Genomic DNA, 15719 nt, shown 5'->3' with positions numbered 1-15719 from the left:
TTACCTGAGGTCTGCACTCTGGTCCTCCTTCTTTCCTTTGTTCTATTTTTGCAAGCTTTTCCCTTCCTTGTCTTTTAACCACTGCCACATTTTTCCTGTTCTAATTACCTAACAGATCCAACACATAGAAGTACTTTAGACTGACTGATTTTAACAATTAAATCTTGTTCACGATTTGGGTAATTTAGTGGTATGTGGCAGACCAGTTAAAAATAACACATAATTTGCCTTTGATATTAAAGCTAGGGAGTAACAATACTAATAATAATCTATCACTTAGTGAGTACCTACTATGGGTCAGGTGCAATATTGATTCAGCTTTCCACTAAAGTAGGAATGAGGTGAGGTGTTGGTAGTAGGTTATTTCAGGAAACCAAAATACAGCAGTGGGTGGAGACAATGAGACAGGGAAAAACAAACAAACAAAAAACGAATAAACAGTCCATTATGAGGAACCATGTAGCAAAGCAATTCTAAGAACAGCAGGACTCAGGGACCCTTGTACACTTAAAACTTTGAGAGCTTCAAAGCTTTTGTTTGTGTAGGTTATATCTATCCAGATGACATTGGACTTGTCTTCTAGTATGAGTAGGACTTGAAATGAAAAATTGTTAAAAGAGACATTCTTAGATGGGGCATAAAATATATGTCAGAGTATGATCTAAACAGGGGACATCAATAGGAAAAAAAACGATGTTTGCAACTGTGCAAAAGATGAGACATACACTACATGTGCACAAGTGAGAAAACGGTTAAACAATGGTGCTCTCATGTTTTTTAATAACACATAATGATTAAAAGCAATATTCCAGATCAGAAATTTTCAAACATTTTGACCTTAGGACCCCTTTGCATTTATTCTAATTATTAAAGACCCTAAAGTGTTTTGTTTAAAGAGTTTTTTTTCTCAATTGCTATTCTCCAAGTTAAAATTTAAACTGAAAAAATTGTAAAATAATTAACTATTAATTCACTTAAGTATAATAATAATCCATTACATATTAGCATGCACAAGGCACTTTATAATAAAAAACTGTATATTTCAAAATTAAATATAAAGTAGCATGAAAAGCATCATTGCTTTACATTTTTGCAAACCTATTTAATGTCCAATGTAATAGAACACAACGGGATTCTCAAATCTGTGTTTGCATTTAATATGTGATGATATGCTGCTTTATTCAGCCTCTTTTTTATTTTATTTTAACTTTACAATATTGTACTGGTTTTGCCATACATCAACATGAATCCGCCACAGGTATACACGTGCTCCCCATCCTGAACCCTCCTCCCTCCTCCCTCCCCGTACCATCCCTCTGGGTCATCCCAGTGCACCAGCCCCAAGCATCCAGTATCGTGCATCGAACCTGGACTGGCAACTCGTTTCATATATGATATTATACATATCCAGCCTCTTTTATATAGCTAGTTGGCAAGGAAGGAGGAGGTTTTTTTTTTTAAAGTTGCCATGAACTTGCCATAAATCAGGAGCATTTTATTTTATTTTTTAAAAAATTTTATTTTATTTTTAAACTTAATATTGTATTAGTTTTGCTAAACATCGAAATGAATCCGCCACAGGTATACCCGTGCTCCCCATCCTGAACCCTCCTCCCTCCTCCCTCCCCATACCCTCCCTCTGGGTCGTCCCAGTGCACCAGCCCCAAGCATCCAGTATCGTGCATCGAACCTGGACTAGTGACTCGTTTCATACATGATATTATACATGTTTCAATGCCTTTCTCCCAAATCTCCCCACCCTCTCCCTCTCCCACAGAGTCCATAAGACTGATCTATACATCAGTGTCTCTATTTCTGTCTCATACACAGGGTTATTGTTACCATCTTTCTAAATTCCATATATATGCGTTAGTATACTGTATTGGTGTTTTTCTTTCTGGCTTACTTCACTCTGTATAATAGGTTCCAGTTTCATCCACTTCATTAGAACTGATTCAAATGTATTCTTTTTAATGGCTGAGTAATACTCCATTGTGTATATGTACCACAGCTTTCTTATCCATTCATCTGCTGATGGACATCTAGGTTGCTTCCATGTCCTGGCTATTATAAACAGTGCTGCAATGAACATTGGGGAACACGTGTCTATTTCAATTTTGGTTTCCTCAGTGTGTATGCCCAGCAGTGGGATTGCTGGATCATAAGGCAGTTCTATTTCCAGTTTTTTAAGGAATCTCCACACTGTTCTCCATAGTGGCTGTACTAGTTTGCATTCCCACCAATAGTGTAAGAGGCTTCCCTTTTCTCCACACCCTCTCCAGCATTTATTGCTTGTAGACTTTTGGATTGCAGCCATTCTGACTGGCGTGAAATGGTACCTCATAGTGGTTTTGATTTGCATTTCTCTGGTAATGAGTGATGTTGAGCATCTTTTCATGTGTTTGCTAGCCATCTGTATGTCTTCTTTGGAGAAATGTCTATTTAGTTCTTTGGCCCATTTTTTGATTGGGTCATTTATTTTTCTGGAATTGAGCTGTAGGAGTTGCTTGTATATTTTTGAGATTAGTTGTTTGTCAGTTGCTTCATTTGCTATTATTTTCTCCCATTCTGAAGGCTGCCTTTTCACCTTGCTAATAGTTTCCTTTTTTGTGCAGAAGCTTTTAAGTTTAATTAGGTCCCATTTGTTTATTTTTGCTTTTATTTCCAATATTCTGGGAGGTGGGTCATAGAGGATCCTGCTGTGATGTATGTCAGAGAGTGTTTTGCCTATGTTCTTCTCTAGGAGTTTTATAGTTTCTGGTCTTACATTGAGATCTTTAATCCATTTTGAGTTTATTTTTGTGTATGGTGTTAGAAAGTGTTCTAGTTTCATTCTTTTACAAGTGGTTGACCAGTTTTCCCAGCACCACTTGTTAAAGAGATTGTCTTTAATCCATTGCATATTCTTGCCTCCTTTGTCAAAGATAAGGTGTCCATATGTGCGTGGATTTATCTCTGGGCTTTCTATTTTGTTCCGTTGATCAATATTTCTGTCTTTGTGCCAGTACCATACTGTCTTGATAACTGTGGCTTTGTAATAGAGCCTGAAGTCAGGTAGGTTGATTCCTCCAGTTCCATTCTTCTTTCTCAAGATAGCTTTGGCTATTCGAGGTTTTTAATCACCTTTCCAAGTAATTTTGGATATTCTTTGATACTACAATATGGCCCATGTGAGAATTTCTTAAAGATAACTTCAGTGTGAAACCTGAAACCATATCAAGAAACACTTTTTATGTTGAATGAATTTTCACATGGGTGACTTTGTAATGTTTGCATGGTCATTTGAAAAGTATAACTTCACATTTCTTAATATCACCGCCAGTCTCATCAGAAAAGGCTTCAGTATTGGGAAGCTATGAAACTCATGGTGGTCAGTACAAAATTTCCTAAAGTCTAATTTTCATTTGAATTGTCAAATATTTTCATTGGCAGCAACTACTATCATTTGTTTTATTTGACGTATAGGGTCATTTCAGTTATTTTTTAACATATATCTGCAAAATAATTGTATGAATAAGCATAGTTTTTTTTTTTTTCTCTCTCTCATTCTTTCATGTAAAAAATGGTGTTACATGAATCATAGCTACTTTAAGACAACAATCTGATTTCTGTATGTGCTTTTAGAGGTGCCTTATGTCTACTTCCCATTTTGTCACACAGCATATTAAACACATGTGTTCAACGATGTGTCAGGGAACAAGATTTGCTACCTCAAAATATGTCCATTGGCCATAAGGATTAATTTAGACTGATTTTTTAAAATTATTTTTAATTTATTTAGTTGTGCTGGGTCTTAGTTGTGGTACACAGTATCTTCAAACTCTTCGTTGTAGCATGTGAGATCTAGTTCCCTGACCAGGGATTGAACCCAGACCCACTGCACTGGGAATGAGGAGTCTTAGCCACTGGACCACCAGGGAAATCCCTAGGCTGATTATTTTTATGAAACAAAAGATTCAGGAAGTCTTTCCTTTTACTTTCCCCTGAGATTTCTAAAGATTTTCAATAAAAGGCTTGTTCCAGAATAGAGCTATCTCCAGTGATACCTGCAAAGAATATGGGCTAGGTGTGGTAAAGAAGCAGGGCCTAGAGATCAGAGCCCACCTGTGTTTGATTGTCTCTGCCTGACCCAGCCAAAATCTGTTTACCAAACATTCACTTTCCCATCTCCATGTCAATGGCCTTCCTCTCTTTTGAGGTCCCAATACCTACCTTCAACATCTTTTGCTTTAAGTGAAGATGATATTTAAGGTGAAGATTTTAGTCATTTTAGCAAGTTACTCAGTTCTCCTGAATCTCTCCCATGTATACATGTTATTAAGTTTTGTTTGATTTTCTCCTGTTAATCTGTCTCATGTCAATTTAATTGTTAGACCATCCAAATAAACCTAAAAGGGTAGAAGAACAGATACAGAATTAGTTAAATTAACATCTTCACTGTTTAATCAAGAACTTTCATAAACAAAACTGGATTTTTTTTTAACTGATAGTGCATAGCAGTGAAATATACAATGGCTACTTGTACAATTTGATGCCACTTCCTTGACCTGTGCTAAGACACCAGCAGTTTACCCACTATTGATTTTACACCATTAGTACAAATATCAACACAGTACAAAATAGTAGTCTTTATTTCACAGATCCTCTGAAAGCTTCATGGATAACCCTATGTGTCTATGGAGCACACTTAAAGCATCACTGAGATAAATATTTCAAAACTATCCCTCCAAAATGTGGGAGGACAGAGTCTTTGTCTTTTTGTTTCAACCCCATTTTTTTATGGCTCTGCTTGAGTTTGTTCATGTTCCTGCATTTACAATCTTCCCTGCCACGTTAGTTTGGTGTGCTGAGAAGCAAATCCCAAGACAAAATTAGATATGCAAGAGGATTTTTTGATGAGAGAGCAGGAGGAGAGCCTTTATACTGTGACTCTGATCTGACACTTCTGGAAGGAGAGATGGAAGGAGCTTGAAAGAGGGTAGAAAGAAGCTTAGACTATAGGGTAAGTACAAGGGTGATTTGGCTGGGTCATTGAAGGGACCAAAAACCAGTCTCCCACCATGGGAATTCTATGTGCAGCCACAATGGGCCTGCCCTTAATACCTCCACCATGTTTGGCCATTGGCTAGGTGAAACCCATGGGCAGTAAGACTTTGGCAGGTGGGTAATGGTGGATCCAGAAGGGCAATGGCTAGAGCCATCAGTCTCTCATGCTCCCTGAAGGATAAGATATGAGTGGTATATTTTCATAACACTTGCCCCCATCCCCCCAATCCACCCTTTGCACCAAACAGATCCACTTGTCCAGGCAGGTTTTCGGAGCATTCTCCATTGTTCCTGTGGTTCCTTCCTCCTTAGAAGGGGAAACTGAGACACAAGGATGTACTGAACAGCCTATAATCACTGTCAGAGTAGTTGATCTTGGGGCTGCAACTAATATTCATCTTCTCCTCTCTTCTCTGCTGTTTATTCTTGATTCCCCTCACACTCAGCTATCATTGTAGTAGGAAAGAGAGCCAGCAGCGGAAAAAAATTCACACGTGGTTGAGGTGCTATGGAGATACGAATCAAGACACCTTATTTGCTATATCCATCATGTTAGGTGATATATACGAAAACTAATTTTCCCTCTACCCTTCTAGGTTCTTGGCTGAGACACTCACTGTTATAAAAGATAGATTAACAGGAGAAAAATGAGTCCTGGATGTTCATTGGAAGGACTGATGTTGAAGCTGAAACTTTGGCCACCTGATACTAAGAGCTGACTCATTTGAAAAGACCCTGATGCTGGGAAAGATTGAAGGCGAGAAAAGAAGGGGACGGCAGAGGATGAGATGGTTTGGTGGCATCACCGACTCAATGGATATAAGTTTGAGTAAACTCTGGGAGTTGGTGATGGACAGGGAGGCCTGGTGTGCTGCAGTCCATGGGGTCACAAAGAGTTGGACACAACTGAGCGACTGAACAGGGGGAAAACAAACAGAATCTTACTACCACATATCTCTCCTTACTCCAGGTAGAGACCCAGGAAAACTGAGTGACTCCTGAGGTGGTCCAAGTCACCACCTTAAATATCATATCCATCTAAAGACAGATGAAATTGGAGAGGTGGGGGGAGTCAGTTATGAGAGGTTATTGAGCAACCCATGGTAAATAAGAGTAAGGTTGTTACACAGATTTTAGTCACAATATTCTGCTTTGATAAGCGTTTCTAGACATTTACAATCATCTTTCTCTTCCTGGCACAGAGAGGGCATGTGTATGTGTTAGTTGCTGAGTCAGGTCCCACTCTTTGCGACCCCATGGACTGTAGTCCACCAGCCTCTGTCCGTGGAATTCTCCAGGCAAGAATACTGGAGTGGCTTGCCATTCACATTCACAGAGAAGGAGACACCCTTACAAATGGAGATTTCCCTTAGAAATGTATCTTGTAAAAGTGTAACTTCTTAATTTGTAGAGCTTTTGCTAAATCCAAGCCTAGCCTGTGTCTGCTATTTCTTAAAAATAATAAGCCTAAAATAATCCATGCAAAAAAGACATATTTGAGGATGGCAAATTCTGCTCCCCTTAAGTATATCTACACATAAAAATTTCACGAGTATGGTAGGTTAATGTTATTTCTATTTACAAATAAGGATATTAAAACTCCTTGAGGTAAATTTTCTTGTTCAAGTTTATATGGCTGGTAAATGGGGTAGCTGATATTCACATCTCATTTTTAAAAAATTCCTGAGTCACTCTAGTTTAGAAAAAATCTTTAGGTCACCTGATACTTGCTTATTCTACATATCATTCTGCAAGGTCTCTCAATGGAGGTAAAATAGAAGAAGAAAGAGGTACTGACATGGAACAGTTAAAATCTCTGGAGGTGGTTCCTGCTCTCCTGGTATCATAGTATTGTGAGGTATTTCTATACACTTTGATAATAGAGCTGATATCTTCAATTAGGTAATTCCATAGGCACGGTGTCTTATTAAGCCATAACCTTTCCTTTATAAAGAAATATGAAAACTTAACAGCTAAAGCCTCATTAATAGTAGTTGTTACCAGGCATTTGGTATTTGCTAAATGATTCCTGCTGTTTCCTGAGAAGTAAATATAATCCTACAGCACCTAATTTTCTTCTGAGCCTATCATCAGGCCTCATCTACAGATCCTCAAGGGTATTTAGCTTTTAACTACTTCCTTTGGTTTTCTTTTCAGTGCCTTTATTTTATAAAGGATTCACTGCTTCCTTAAAAAATTTGCTCCTCAAAAGTGGCAGTACTCTCCTTATTCCTGGGGAAAATACAGATGAATCATATTTTTAATAAGAGGTTGAAACTATCACCTGGTCCATTCCTGTCCCCATTTTATTTTACAGATCAGGAAATCCAGACCAAGCAAGAAAAATATGAGATTTTCAAGCAATAAAGCAATCTGATAGCAAATTTGATATTAGATAAGTTTTACCCTCAAACAGCTTTCAGGTAGAGAAGAGAAACATATAATTTGGGACACAAAAGGAAGTGCTATCTGGCAAGGTGAGAAGTAAAGGAGACAGTCAGGCAGTCACAGATAATGGTGATATTTGTAGAATTAGTGTAAATTTTCCTCTAATTTGATTTGACTTTAAAAACTCAAATCAGTAAAAGATTTAAAAAGTAAAAAAAAAAAAATCTAAGTAATCTTATCTCTTGGGAGTAGAGGTATCTGTAAGATCATGCATGCTGTGTGTGTTTAGTTACTCAGTCGTGTCTGACTCTTGTGACCCCATAGATTGTATGTAACCTGCCAGGATCCTCTGTCCATGGGATTCTCCAGGCAAGAATACTATAGTGGGTTGCCATTTCCTGCTCCAGGCTATCTTTCCAACCCAGGAATCGAACTCAGGTCTCCTGCATTGCAGGCAGATTCTTTACTGACTTCGCTACAAGGGAAGCCCTCCTGATCTCAATTCCTTTGGATAGTGGGATTGGTGGATCATATGGTATTTGTATCTTCTGAGGAACTTCCATACTTTTTTTCATAGTGGCTGCACCACTTCCTGTACTTTTATCTTTCATCCAGGGCTAGAGCTGGCAATAGCAAAGTGGGGAACTACAGAGTTGGAAAACTGAGAGTGAAAATTGTTATTTGTTCCAGATGTACAAAAAAATGCTCATTAGGGTCTGCTAACTCATCTAGATGTTAGACCCAAGCTTGTGCAAGTCAGTAAAGACATTTGGAATTCAGTATTGTCCTAACCGTCAAAATAGGTAAGGTTATGTTGCACTAATGAACAGCCCTCAAATTCCAATAATTTAAGTTCATTTCTGATTCAGATAACACATCTGTCACTGTTCACAGGGGGGCTCTGTTATTACAGTTTTTCATTCTACCAAGTTGTTGAGAACAGCCGTTATCTTGTAACATTGCTTGTCACTGCACCACTGGGAAGAGAGGACTCTGTAAAGGTCTTGCGTTATTAATTGAATGAGCCACTGAGGAAGTGCTGCAGTCACCTTTGTTCACATGCATCAGATAGCACAAGTCATGCAGTCTACACAGTCACAACTCTACCATGTGCTCAGAAGAAAACAACATATACGGCAAACAGAATGAATGGCTACCGCAATAACACAAAACGCTTTCTTTTGTTCCCTTGGCTAATACCTCTCAAGGATATATTAAAGCATTAAAATCTAGAGTTATACATGTGACTCCTGTGATCACCTAACTTCCCACTCAAGATGGGAATATCCTCTGCATTATCCTGGCAGTAAGTCTGTCCTCTGTCTGGGCTCTTTCAATGATGGAGACCTCACTACCTAACGAGATAGTATATCCTGTACTGACACCCCTATTATTGATATTCAAAAATATTCATGCTCATAATTGTCTGAAATCTGTTCTAACACTACTGGTCCATCTTTTGCCCTCTATAAAAAATAAGAATATATTAATAATAGTAAAAAAAGTAGTATGCATATATAAATATACTCATGCAATCATCAAAAGAACTCTTTGGACTAGGCAGTGTTATTATCATTCCCATTTAAAAAATGACTGTTATTTTTCACTCTCACATAATAACCTTTTAAATATATGAAAATTAGTATTGGCTAATTATGCCCACTTTTTCCAGTTGTTTCTCAGGAAATGGTTTCTAGATACTTCATCATCTTGTTTGTACTATTCTGAATAGTACAAACTATGATATCCTTTTACTGTTGAGGTTTTTAGAAATATCCATTGTAGTCTAGATGTAGTTGGAACAATTAGACTCATTTTCAGTTGCTATATTATATGCCTAGTGGCACAGACTAAGTACAAATGAGTTGGTGCTTTTGTCTCTTTGTGTTGGAAGTCAGGACTCAATCATTTATCCTTTTCCAAACCTGATTTCATAACCTCAGCCCAGGATTTGGACAATATAACCAACATTAAATATTCAATCACAGATTAAACTCAAGATGGATGTTACTTAATCCAACTATTTATAATTCTTGCCTGGAAAATTCCATGGACAGAAGAGCCTGGTGGGCTACAGTCCATGAGGTCTCAAAGAGTCAGACACAACTGAGCAATTAACACAACACGGTGAGAAGGTATTTTCTGCTGATTGTCTTCACTTTGAGAGGATGGCATCCTCGTATTCAGAAAGTCAAATACCATCAGATGGGATATTCTCAATTTCAAACATGCATGTGCACACATAGCCTCTCTTACATTTCTCTTACATTAAAATAAAGAAGCTTTTTTTCTCAACTGAATCTAATCTCTCTGCCAGTACTTGTGTCCAATCTGTCTCTTTCCTGAGACTTTGGCATCATTCAATCCCCCTTTCACATTGCTCAAGATTTCCATATCTATAACCAATGTACAAGTTCAAGCCATCATCATCTCTCACTGTCACTGCAGCAACAGCCTCCTAACTAGCATATCCTCATTCACTCTAGTCTTGGCCAATTCTAGTGAATTTCCCCATATAGAACAGAAGTCATATTTTAAGATCGTATATCAAATAATGTGATTTTCCTGCTTAAAACCATCCAATTGTTTCACATGATACTTAAAACCCAAACACTTTATTATGACCTATAAGGCCATAAGAAAGCTTGTGCTTTCCTCACTGACAACTTCTCTGCATTAGTTTCCTGTGGCTGCTGTAACAAATTATCACAAACTTGGTCACTTAAAACAACACACATTTATTTTCTTAGGTTCCAGGGGTCAGGAGTCTAAAATAGATTGACAGGGCTGCACTCCTTCTGGAAGGTCTAGGAATCCATCCTTTCCCTTTTCCAGCTTCTAAAGGCCACCGGCCTCCCTTGGCTCATGGACCTCTGCTTCTGTCATCACCTCTCCTCCTCACTCTCACTACTAATCTTCTTACTGTCCTCTTCTAAGAACTATTACAATTACTTTGCACTACTTGGATAATCCATGATAACCTTCTCATCTCAAGATTCTTAATTGTAGCTGCAAAAGTCCCTTTTGCCAGGTAAGGTAACATATTTGCAGGTTCTGAGGTTTAGGATGTGTACTTCTTTCAGAAGCTAATATTTTGCCTGCCACAAACTCCTCCAACTAAACCCCAATCTCAGTCATACTATGACATTAGGGTTCTAAATTAGAAGCAACAGAGGCTGATGCTGAATATTTAATGAGAAAAGGAGCTTATTGAAATGAATTTTTAAATAAACATGTTGGAAGGGTTTGAGAACCAGGCTCCAGGCTATGCTTCCACAAACAACAGTCAAAAATCATCCTCAGAAATTACCTCATGAGGTAATTTCCATCATCACAGCCCTGAAGCACTAGATAGGTACCACTCTCACGTTTGGAAAAGGCACATAACTGTGTAGTGCAATGATGACCACCAAAGAGGAAAAGATCCAATTCCTCTCCCTCTTGTGATTCTAACTCTTGAGTCAAAATTTCAAACAATTCTGGTGCAGTTTGGGTCACATTCCTCTACCTTATTTGCAAGGCAGGCCAGAAAGGCAAATACTTAGTATTTAATATCTTGAAGAAAGAGGCACACTTTGTGTCCTACTAAGTCTAACGAAGAGGAGGCATCCCAAAACAAAGAAAGATATTGTGATGTCAGAACAAACTGCAAATGTCTACATCACCTTAGTTTTCTTTCTAGATTATGCTGTTGTTCCTGTCTTAAGGCCTATTTATTAATACTTGCAATCAGTTCCTTTTCCTGGAACATTTTTCTTCATGTCTTCACATGGCTGTTTCACAGTATTCAAAACTCAGCCCAAACCTCCTCAAAGACGTACATCTGAACACTTTAATGTTCCCCGCCCCCAGTTACTATCACTAACTTGTTCTATTTTCTCCATACCACATATCATTATTTAAATTGGTCATAGTTTTTTTTTTTTTTTCCCACCTGTTCACTTCTTACTGTTATGTGCTTTGTTAAATTATAAGTTCCATGATGGTAGTGACCTCAATTTTATGCATCATGATATTATCCCCTGTCACTAACAGAGCACCTGTTGCATAGTGGGTTCTCAATACATATTTGTTGAACTGAACAACAAATGTAGTAGAGTAGAAAATACACATGCTTTAGAACCAAACACACTTCAATGTGAACTCTTGCTCTACCAGTTAAAACTATGTGACCCTAATTAAATGGTTTAAACTCTGAGTTATCAAGTTTCTCTTTTCGAAGTGATAATGATGCTTGTCATGTACAGATGTTATGAAGACTAAAGCAGCAAACAAATAGAGATTATGTGACAGATAGCTGTTCCTCTTAGTTGCATGCCATATGAAACTGTGATAAGCCAGTCTTGTATGACTTTATCAGTGTTCTGAATATCATGTTGAAAAGAAATATGTTGGTTGTATCCTAGAGCATGTCACTGGAGAAGTTCCTAAAAGTCATCATTGATTCAGTAATTAATTCTGAAAAGAGTAAATGAGAGAAATATATATATATATATATATAAATTTTAACAAGAAGGAAGATGAGGAGGAGGGCAAAGAAGTTAGAAATAAAAAGTAGTTTAGGACAAAATAGCCGACACTGGGCAAGGTGCATGGCACTTAGTATGTCATGTAAAATGTACGGTCATGATAAGTGAGACAACCATTATGGAGAATGATTTGTCAATGTCTGCACAAAATAAAAATGAGCATAAAGTTTGGGCCAGCAATTCTTCTAGGAATTTATACTTGTGAAATAAAAAAGGATACATGCAACATTTTAACGATAGAAAATCTCACTGAAACATTAATTATAATATCAAAAAAATCAAAACAACTTAAGCATTCAGCAGTATAGAAGTACTTAAGTAAATGTCATTAATCTATATAACAGGACATTAGGAAGCCATTAAATTGTATTAAAGTACATCAGATATATGAAAAGATGTCCTTATACGTTATTTTTATCAGCCATGCTGCTGCTGCTGCTAAGTTGCTTCAGTCGTGTCCGACTCTGTGCAACCCCATAGACGGCAGCCCACCAGGCTCTGCCACCCCTGGGATTCTCCAGGCAAGACTACTGGAGTGGCTTGCCATTTCCTTCTCCAATGCATGAAAGTGAAAAGTGAAAGTGAAGTCTCTCAGTTGTGTCTGACTCCTAGAGCATGGACTGCAGCCTACCAGGCCCCTCCATCCATGGGATCTCCCAGGCAAGAGTACTGGAGTGGGGTGCCATTGTCTTCTCTGCCATATTAAAATATAATTCTTATACCATCCAATTTACCCATTTAAATATACAATTCTGTGGGGTTTAGTATATTCACAGTTGTACAATCAACACCATGGTAAATTTTAGGATATTTTTAATCACCCTCAAAAAGAAACCTTATACCCATTAACCTCCTTTCAAACTCTGGCAAACATTAATCTATTTTTTGTCACTATGGATGTGCCTATTTGGGAAATTTCATATAAATGAATAAAATAGTATGTGAATCTGTTGCGTTTGACTTTCTTCACTTAGCATCATGTTTCCAAGGTTCATCCATTTGTTCTGTCATTTCTTCCTTTTTATTGCCAAATGATATTTCATTGTATAAGTATACTAATGTTTGTTACCATTCATCAGTTGATAGACATTTGAATTATTTCCACATTTTTTGGATACTATGAATAATGTACAAAAAAGATCTTCATGACCCAGATAACCATGATGGTGTGATCACTCACCTAAAGCCAGACATCCTGGAATGTGAAGTCAAGTGGACCTTAGAAAGCATCACTACGAAAAAAGCTAGAGGACGTGATGGAATTCCAGTTGAGCTATTTCAAATCCTGAAAGATGATGCTGTGAAAGTGCTGCACTCAATATGCCAGCACATTTGGAAAACTCAGCAGTGGCCACAGGACTGGAAAAGGTCAGTTTTCATTCCAATCCCAAAGAAAGGCAATGGCAAAGAATGCTCATACTACTGCACAATCGCACTCATCTCACACCCTAGTAAAGTAATGCTCAAAATTCTCCAAGCCAGGCTTCAGCAATATGTGAACCGTGAACTTCCTGATGTTCAAGATGGTTTTAGAAAAGGCAGAAGAACCAGAAATCAAATTGCCAACATCTACTGGATAATGGAAAAATCAAGAGAGTTCCAGAAAAACATCTATTTCTGCTTTATTGACTATTCCAAAGCCTTTGACTGTGTGGATCACAATAAACTGTGGAAAATTCTGAAATTGATGGGAATACCAGATCACCTGATCTGCCTCTTGAGAAATCTGTATGCAGGTCAGGAAGCAACAGTTAGAACTGGACATAGAACAACAGACTGGTGCCAAATAGGAAAAGGAGTACGTCAAGGCTGTATATTGTCACCCTGCTTATTTAACTTATATGCAGAGTACATCATGAGAAATGCTGGGCTGGAAGGAGCACAAGCTGGAATCAAGATTGCCGGGAGAAATATCAATAACCCCAGCTATGCAGATTACACCATCCTTATGGCAGAAAGTGAAGAGGAACTCAAAAGCCTCTTGATGAAAGTGAAAGTGGAGAGTGAAAAAGTTGGCTTAAACCTCAACATTCAGAAAATGAAGATCATGGCATCTGGTCCCATCACTTCATGGGAAATGGATGGGGAAACAGTGGAAACAGTGTCAGAGTTTATTTTTTGGGGCTCCAAAATCACTGCAGATGGTGACTGCAGCCATGAAATTAAAAGACGCTTACTCCTTGGAAGTAAAGTTATGACCAACCTGGATAGCATATTCAAAAGCAGAGACATTACTTTGCCAACAAAAGTCTGTCTAGTCAAGGCTATGGTTTTTCCTGTGGTCATGTATGGATGTGAGAGTTGGACTGTGAGGAAGACTGAGCACCGAAGAATTGATGCTTTTGAACTGTGGTGTTGGAGAAGACTCTTGAGAGTCCCTTGGACTGCAAGGAGATCCAACCAGTTCATTCTGAAGGAGATCAGCCCTGGGATTTCTTTGGAAGGAATGATGCTAAAGCTGAAACATCAGTACTTTGGCCACCTCATGTGAAGTGTTGACTCATTGGAAAAGACTCTGATGCTGGGAGGGATTGGGGGCAGGAGGAGAAGGGGACGACAGAGGATGAGATGGCTGAATGGCATCACTGACTTGATGGACGTGAGTCTGGGTGAACTCCGGGAGTTGGTGATAGACAGGGAGGCCTGGCGTGCTGCGATTCGTGGGGTCGCAAAGAGTCGGACACGACTGAGTGACTGAACAGTTCAGTTCAGATGAATAATGTTATTATGAACATTCCTGTATGTTTTTATTTGAACATAGGTTTTCGATTCTTCAGGTATGTACCTAGGAGTGGAATTGCTATATCATATGATGATTCTGTATTTAACTGACTGAGCAACCACCGGCTGTTTTGCACAATACCTTCATCAAATTACATTTCTACGAGTGGTATATTTGGATTCCTATTTGTCCACATCCTCACTAACACTCATTATTATCTGTCTTTTTGCATGAAGCTGAAACTCCAATCCTTTGGCCACCTAGTGCGAAGTGAAGACTCATTGGAAAAGACCCTGATGCTGGGAAAGATTGAGGGAAGGAGAAGAAGGGGTTGACAAGATGAAATGATTGGATGTCATCATTGACTCAATGGACATGATTTTGAGCAAACTCTGGGAGATGGTGAAGGACAAGGAAGCCTGGTGTGCTGCAGTCCATGGGGTCACAAAGAGTCGGATATGACTTAGCAACTGCTGCTGCTAAGTCACTTCAGTCATGTCCAACTCTGTGCGGCACCATAGATGGCAGCCCATCAGGCTCCTCCGTCCCTGGGATTCTCTAGACAAGAACACTGGAGTGGTTGGCCATATCCTTCTCCAATTCATGAAAGTGAAAAGTGAAAGTGAAGTCGCTCAGTCGTGTCCGACTTGTAGAGACCCCATGGACTGCAGCCCACCAGGCTTCTCCATCCATGGGATTTTCCAGGCAAGAGTACTGGAGTGGGTTGCTATTGCCTTCTCTGTAGCAACTGAACAACAATCCTAATAGATGTGAAGTATTTGTTCATTGTACATTTCCCTCATGACTAGGGAATTTGAGCATCTTTTCATGTGCCTGTTACACATTCTTTTGGAAAAATATCTGTTTAGATTATTTGCCAATTTTTAAGCAGATTATTATATTGAGTTCTAACAGTCAGATATTCTGGATTTAAAAATTCCTTATCAGATATAGGATTTGCAAATATTTTCCAGAATTCTGACTGTGGTCTTTTCATTTTCTTGATAATATCCTTTGAAGCAAAGTTATTAGCT

This window comes from Bos indicus x Bos taurus, chromosome X (genome assembly GCF_003369695.1).
Source record: "Bos indicus x Bos taurus breed Angus x Brahman F1 hybrid chromosome X, Bos_hybrid_MaternalHap_v2.0, whole genome shotgun sequence".
Classification (NCBI taxonomy): domain Eukaryota; kingdom Metazoa; phylum Chordata; class Mammalia; order Artiodactyla; family Bovidae; genus Bos; species Bos indicus x Bos taurus.
The sequence above is the reverse complement of the archived record's forward strand: the minus strand, read 5'-3'. Positions refer to the sequence as shown.